This window comes from Gracilinanus agilis, chromosome 3 (assembly GCF_016433145.1).
Source record: "Gracilinanus agilis isolate LMUSP501 chromosome 3, AgileGrace, whole genome shotgun sequence".
NCBI lineage: Eukaryota > Metazoa > Chordata > Mammalia > Didelphimorphia > Didelphidae > Gracilinanus > Gracilinanus agilis.
The window spans coordinates 42,050,820-42,057,912 of record NC_058132.1 but is presented as its reverse complement, the minus strand read 5'-3'; positions in this window follow the sequence as shown (position 1 = coordinate 42,057,912).

Here is a 7,093-nt window from a genome sequence, read left to right as displayed (position 1 = left end):
GGGCTATGGCGCCGCGCCGGGGCCAGGAGCCCGCGCCCGGGCTGGAGCCGGAGCCGACGCGCGCCGGGGCTGGGCTGGCGCACCGGCGGGCGCGAACCCGTGCGTGGGGGGGGTGGGGGGGTGAGGTGAGATGCGGTGCGCTGCGGTGCGGTGCAGCCCAACCCAGTCCAGCCCAGCCTAGCCTAGCCTAGCCTAGCCCAGCCCAGCCCAGCCCAGCCCAGCCTAGCAGGGGAATGAGGCCATCCCTCCCAGCGCCCCTGGGGGCCCCCAGCATCAAGCTGAAGGGCTAGACAAACCTGACTCCTGCCCCGCAGCGGCCAGGGCAGGATACCTCAGGAGCGGAGCCGAGCAGAGCCGAGCAGAGCCGAGCGGAGCCAGGTGGGGACTGACGGGGAGCGCAGGGGTGGGGAGGAGAGCGGAGGGAGAGGAAGGCTCATTCAGAAAAGCCCGCCACAATCTCACTGCGCTTTCAAAACAAAAACAAGCACCCGTCAGCCGCACTCACGCCATCAGGCTGACACGCACACGCACTCCCAGCGTTTACAGATTCTCGCTGACACCCCTTCCTACTGGCATCCTGCTATTTTCTCCGTTCAGGCTGACTCCCGAACCCTCAAGCCCCCGCTCCCCCAAACCCACCTCCTTTACATTATCCCAACCTACTCTTTTAATTGGATTCTTCCCGAAAATCCACAACAGTGACACCGTTAGTCTCCACCGCCCCAACCGAAGTCAAATACACGCCCCTTACGTGGATCCCCAACACAACCTTATATTGTTGCCCTCCAAACAAGGCACCCCCAAATATGCACTCCTAACGCTGACACCATTCAAATAATACAACTCTTACTCGGACTCTCAGCAGATACTTCTTACACTGATTACCTGAAACACACACCCTTTATGCTGACACCTCCAAAACATTTGGCGTTCCCCAAACACACACCTTCGACTCCCCCAAACCCACCCAGTCTTCCCAGAAATCTCCCAAACCCTGCCCTCCTCACAATGGTACCCCTCAAATAAACACACACCCTTTCACTTGTGCCCCTGGTGCACACACACAGTCTTACCAAACATTGAGCCCAGGACACTCACCCTCCTCCCTTCCTAAACAGTAAACACCTCGGAACCCACCTCCCGCCAGCACAGCTACACCAATAACAATGACTTACGATGACACCCTCTCAGAGACAGCCATCTCCTCACACTCGCTACACACTCGCGCTCTCGCCACGAGACAGTAGGCACGGTGACACAATACTCACCCCCTCTCCCCCGCCCTTCGCACACCCCTGGCACGCTGCGCCCGTCCACAACACGCCCCTCGAACTCTCCCGGACACTCGAGACACCTTTTCCTCCCCCTATCATAAGCTCGCAAGCACACGCGCGCGCGCGCGCACACGCGCACAAACACACACACTCACAGACACACACACGCACACTTTTTAAGCTCAGCTGCAGGAATGTGCAGCCCTCCCCTCTTCCTAGCCCAGCCCAGCCCAGCCCAGCTCAGCCCCGAGCCCGCTCAGCTCCGCACGCCGCAGCCGGACCGACTCACAGGGCTACAGGCTCGGGGCAGCGTTGTCTCCCCGCCACAGCCGTGTGCGCTGCCCGGACCAATGGGGGAGCGCAGCGGTGAGCTCACTCCCCACAGCCCCGCCCCCTCAGCTGCCCCGGCAAATCCGGAGGTGGGAGTGGTCATGACGTCACCAGGATCCGAGGAGAGGCAGGCGTCCCGGCGCCTGGAGCTTGAGCAGAGCGCGGACTGAGCAGGCACTGCGCCCCCTGAGTCCGCAGGGCGCGAGCTCCCGGGCTGTGCGGCGCGCAGGGCGCCTGTGTTCCCGCAGGGGAAGGGAGGACAACGGGTATGAGGTTTATCTGAGGACCTCGATCCCCCATTTGCCCCCAGGACCGCTCTGGGTACATTCAGGACACCCGTGGCGCAAAACTGCCTCCTTTCCCTTAGCCCAGGTCCAGCTCCAGCTGGCCCTTTCTGCACCCCTCTCCCAAGGCCCCACTCGTGAAACAGCCTTACCCGTGGCACTGTCCTGTCAGATGAGAGGAAAGCCTGCCCTATGCCTGTCCCTCCACTGGAGCCCCATTTCCAAGGCCCCATAGAGCTCACCTGAGCCCAGTCCAGCTTCGAGCCACCGCTGGGCCCCGAACACTGGGGAACAGGAGGCTCCACGAGGACTCTTTTGCGCCTCAGTCCCCGTGCGTGAGCCCTTCCAGCCCCTCGTACGGACTTGCCCTCTCTCCTCATTCCCCTCTGCAGCTCAGTGCGGGCGTTCCTCCCTCCTCCCTGCTCCTCCCCCATCCTTCACTGTCCCCCCTATCCAGGTACCCAGGACGGTCCTCTCTGGTTCAGCCTGGGCTTTGGGGGACCCACCTGATTGCTTCCCCAGCCCTCCTCGTTCTCTGCCCCTCCCGAGGATCCCTTTCCCTCCCCAGGGCTTCGCGGCTCGCTCCCGGGCAGCCACAAGAGTCGTGGTCACCTCACTTTTCTCCCTTGCAGTTCTGTCCCCTCCCCTCACCTCTCCGCTGGGGGGGGGGGGCCTTTGTTGGTCCTCCCTCTCTCCCTCCCTCCTTCCCTCTCTCCCTCCCTCCCATCCGGCGCCGCCTGCCCGCGGAGCCTGCAATGCAGCCGCGGGAGGAGCCCTGCTCTGCAGAGAGCGAGGGAGCGAGAGACAGAGAGAAATACAGAGTCCGGGAGAGAGAACGTGGATAAGTGTGTGACATTCTGACGGAGACAGGCAGGCGGCAACGAGGAGGCTACAGCAGGGAAGGGGGTGGGGGTGGGGGTGGAGAGGGAAGGGAGAGCCAGGGTATAGGAGAAAGAGACTCCAGGGGGGAAAAGAACAAAACCAGAGGGGTTAGGCAAGAGGTAACTGTCCCAGGGCGCTTCAGAACTGAGGACAGCACCCCGAGGAGGCTGCTGGGGGCTATGTGGCCTAGTCAAAAACCCATAAACCCAGTGGAAAGGACGTAGAAGTCAGACCCCCGAAATAGAGAAGAAACATTTCTTGGTAGGGGGAGCAAAGGCCAGGTTGCCCTGACGGAATCTTCCATGGTTTCCCACTGCTTACGAAATGAAGTTCAAACTGTTTATCCTGGCATTCAAGGCCCTCAGTAAACCGTTCTCAATTTATCTTTCCAGACTTATCTCCCAATAGTATTCCTCCTTCTCCTTATGTCAGATTGGTCTCTTTACTACCAAACTAACCATGAGCTTACTATTTTCCTTCTCACTCCCTTGGTTCTCTCTGTAACCCTCCCATTCTTTTCATATACCCATTTTTCTCTCCAAGTCTGAGGCCCTCATATCCAATCATGAAGACTTTCCAGGCTACTCCACTTGCCGTCTATAGCAAAATTTTGCACTTGTCCCAAGGTGAAATACTCCATAATGGTCCCAGTTTCCACTGTTAGACTAGATGAACTGTGAGGCTCCTTCTAAGTCTAGGTCTACAACACAGTGAATACACAATTTTCGGCTTCATTTTGTTAGTTCTTTTACATGTGGAGAGGCAGTGTGGTCTAGTGGAGAGAAGAAACCTCAGAGTTTTGCCTCTGCTACATGCTAGCTGTGTGACTGTGTATAAATTACTTGACTTCTTGGTGCTCCAGGTAACTGTCTAAGATTGAATTTTACAAAGGACTGATGATGCGGAGCAGTGGAGGGAGTTTTCACACTGGAAGTTCTGTACAAGAATGAAACATTTCACACTTATAGATAATTGTCATGGAGTTGTAGAATGTGATTTACCAGGACCTTAGAGTTTGTAAGGTTTTAGGATAGGAAGAGACCTAAAAGAATCTCTAGTCCAACTCATCTCATTTTATAAAAGAGGGAACTGTGGTCTGGAGTTCTGAAACAACTTATCCAAAGTCATCTGGGTAATAAGTAGCAAGATTGAGATGTCCAAATCAGGTTCTGCTTGCCCCAAATCCTTGGGTACCCCCAAGCACAGGAGACCAGAGGATCCTTCTCAAGTATCTTACAGTGGGGGTTTTCTTTGTATATAGGTTAGACAAGATGGGCTTTAAGATATTTTCTGGCTGACAAATTCTGTGATTCTGTGGCTTTTTCTTTGGCACCAAGGTGCTTGTGATGATCGATAACCTCATTTTACAGATCATGGAACAAGCCTCTGGAGGTTTAGGCCACCTGCCTACACTCACTCACGATCACAATATGGGAGTTGGAAAGGATTTTAGAAGTCATCTTGTCCAATCCCCTTATTTTACAGAAGAGGAAACTAAAGCCTCTTTTAGTTGGGATCATTCACCAAAAATCATGCAGTTATTAAGGTTCAGAGGCAGACCTTCTGACTCCAGATCTAGTGTTTTTTCTAAATGGAGCACCTTGTTGACTCTAATTAGTACGGGTCAACTTTTACTTCCGTCCTTCTGCTAGCAACCTAGATCTGAATGGGAGGCGCTGGCACCAAGTCAGGGAGAAGGTTAATCTGTCATTAGCCATAAACTAGGAAGACTTGATAACTTAGTGATTCTGGTTCTGCTAGCTGGATGCTCAGAAAATAAAATGGAACCTCAAGTCAAACTTTCTCTCTTCTAGGATTCTTAGGTCTTTTTTCTGGTTGCAGGGCCTAACTTCAGAACTTGAAGGGACCTTAGAGGTCCCTTCCTGGTAATCTTTCTACTATATCACCAGTGTTCCAGCTTTCATTCTTAATCTCTTCTTCCCAGCACCATCTCCCTCTCCCCCTCTCCCATCAGAACTTGCCACTTGAACTCTAGCCAGCATCTTTACCCTGACTCCTTCCAGTGACATCTTCCCCCATAGGATGAAAACTGCTTGAGAGCAGGAATGGTTTTGTTTGTATTTATGTCCTTCATACTTAATAAATGATCTATCTATCTATCTATCTATCTATCTATCTATCTATCTATCTTTGTCCATCTGTCTGTCTGTCTGTCTGTCTGTCTGTCTGTCTGTATCTATCTATCTATCTATCTATCTATCTATCTATCTATCTATCTATCTTTGTCTGTCTGTCTGTCTGTCTCTCTCTATCTATCTATCTGACTGTCTTAATTTTATCCCTGATTTATTTTATGGATGAGGAAACTGCCCTCCCCACAGGAATGAAACTATTTTTCTAGCATCCCACAGGTAAAAGGTGTCAAAGATGGGATTTGAAGCTATATTACCTTAGAGGCTCATGATCTGAACCCAATCTAACATTCCCCCCAAATCTAGTGCTACAACAAGCAGTTTCGGGGAGCAGATGATTCAAACCATGAATATCAACTTCTCATTTGTTCTGAGCCTCCTATTGGATGGTGGAATCTGTCCTGGTCCTATGAGCACTAAACCTCTCCTCATCCCATGGTGCCTGCCTATGTTTTCCTGAGAGCCTTCAAGAAGGGCATGGGGCAGGAAATGCATTCTGTCCAGTACAAGAAATTTGGCACTAAGGGTGATGGGGAGAGCGGCAGTTTGCAGCCTTTGGTTCCCTCCTTGTGGAAGTCATAGCCTATTTGTGCATTTAATCTTTCTTCGTTTGATCACTCTACCCCTCTAGTGCATCCACTGGGGGACCAAGGTACAGTTGCTTATGTGGATGGTGGTTGGGGAGTAGGATGAGTAACATAACAAACTAGCCTCTATGGCTGTCACTGCTAGCCCCTAAGGGACAATTTCTTGTGCCTCATTTCAAGGTCCATCCTGTTTCAGTTAGTCAAAGATCATGGGAATGACTCACCAGATTTACTTTAAGTGACATAAATGACACCTAGTCTGGGAGGTCCTTTTGTTAACCCTGTATAAGGCAGGCTTGTCATGGGGGCAGATTTTTCTTCTTTTAAATGTTCAATTGTGGTAGAAATCCAGCAATGAGTCTGTACTTTAATAATTAGCTTGGATCACACAAGTGTCTTTCAGTCATTTCTTAACCTGGAAGGAAGAAACTTAACCTCTAAAGGAAATATCAATAGCTTGTGGGAACTTAAGGGTAATATAAGCTATTGGGGAAATTCTGGGAAACACTCCAGAAATTGGCTGGTCTTACAACATCCCACAAAAGAAGTGGACCCGTACAAAGCCAGAATAGTCACTGAGAATATAATAATACAAACCACCTTTGTGGGAAAGGTATATGACACTGAGCTCTCTGATAAACTCAGATCAGTCAATGTCACAGTGCATATTTATAAACTATGCTTGAATATGTCTATATTGCTTAAAGCCAATAAAAACCGGAACAAATTTTCTTTGAGGTGAGGAAAGACCCTAGAGAAAAGTCTGCCCTTGTCTGGATTAGATAAAGGGCCAGAGATCTTTCTAGTGACCAGAAAGAGTGTACACGCTCCTCCCCATATTGGTGTCCTGGGACAAAGTGTCCCACTGTAGTTATAGCTCTGCCATTTTAAACTTAATTTCTATATTTTTGCCATCGTAGTCTTATAATTGGCAACAATTTATATGAGTATACTATGTAGATTTAGATAGAATCTGTTTACAAAATTAGTATAGAAAATTCTTTGATGAGGATTTTGTTTAATGATAGATACTTACTACCAGGTAGGATATAAACTCCTTGAGGAAAAGGATTGCCACACTTCTGTATTTGTGTCCCCAGTGCTTAGCACAGTGCCTGGCACATGGTGGGTATATAAGTGTTTTTTTTGTTTGGTTTACTATCCATGCTACATAACAGAGAGTTGAAATTAGACTATATCAGCTTAGTTCACACCCAATTTCAAAGATAAAGTTTGAGCTATTAAAGGAGCAGAAATCACACTCTGCAAGATAAACATGTCTGTGAGTTTCTGAAGATCTATTAACATCTGTTTCTACATTTTAAGAGCCTCCAAGGCAACAAGAAAGTTCAACCTACTAACCTACTGATGGTAATTTGCTCCCTATCTAGGGATGACCTAGGAAAAAAAATAATATATTTTTTAAGTTGCGTGACATAATTTTAAAATAAAGGTGAAAAAATCACCTCATACCTACTAGAATAGTCAAAATAGAAAAAATGATAAAAACCCAATGTTTCTAAGTCTTTGGGGAAAAATTTTTTACTTGTTTGTGATAGATCGACAAACATGTATTAAATGCC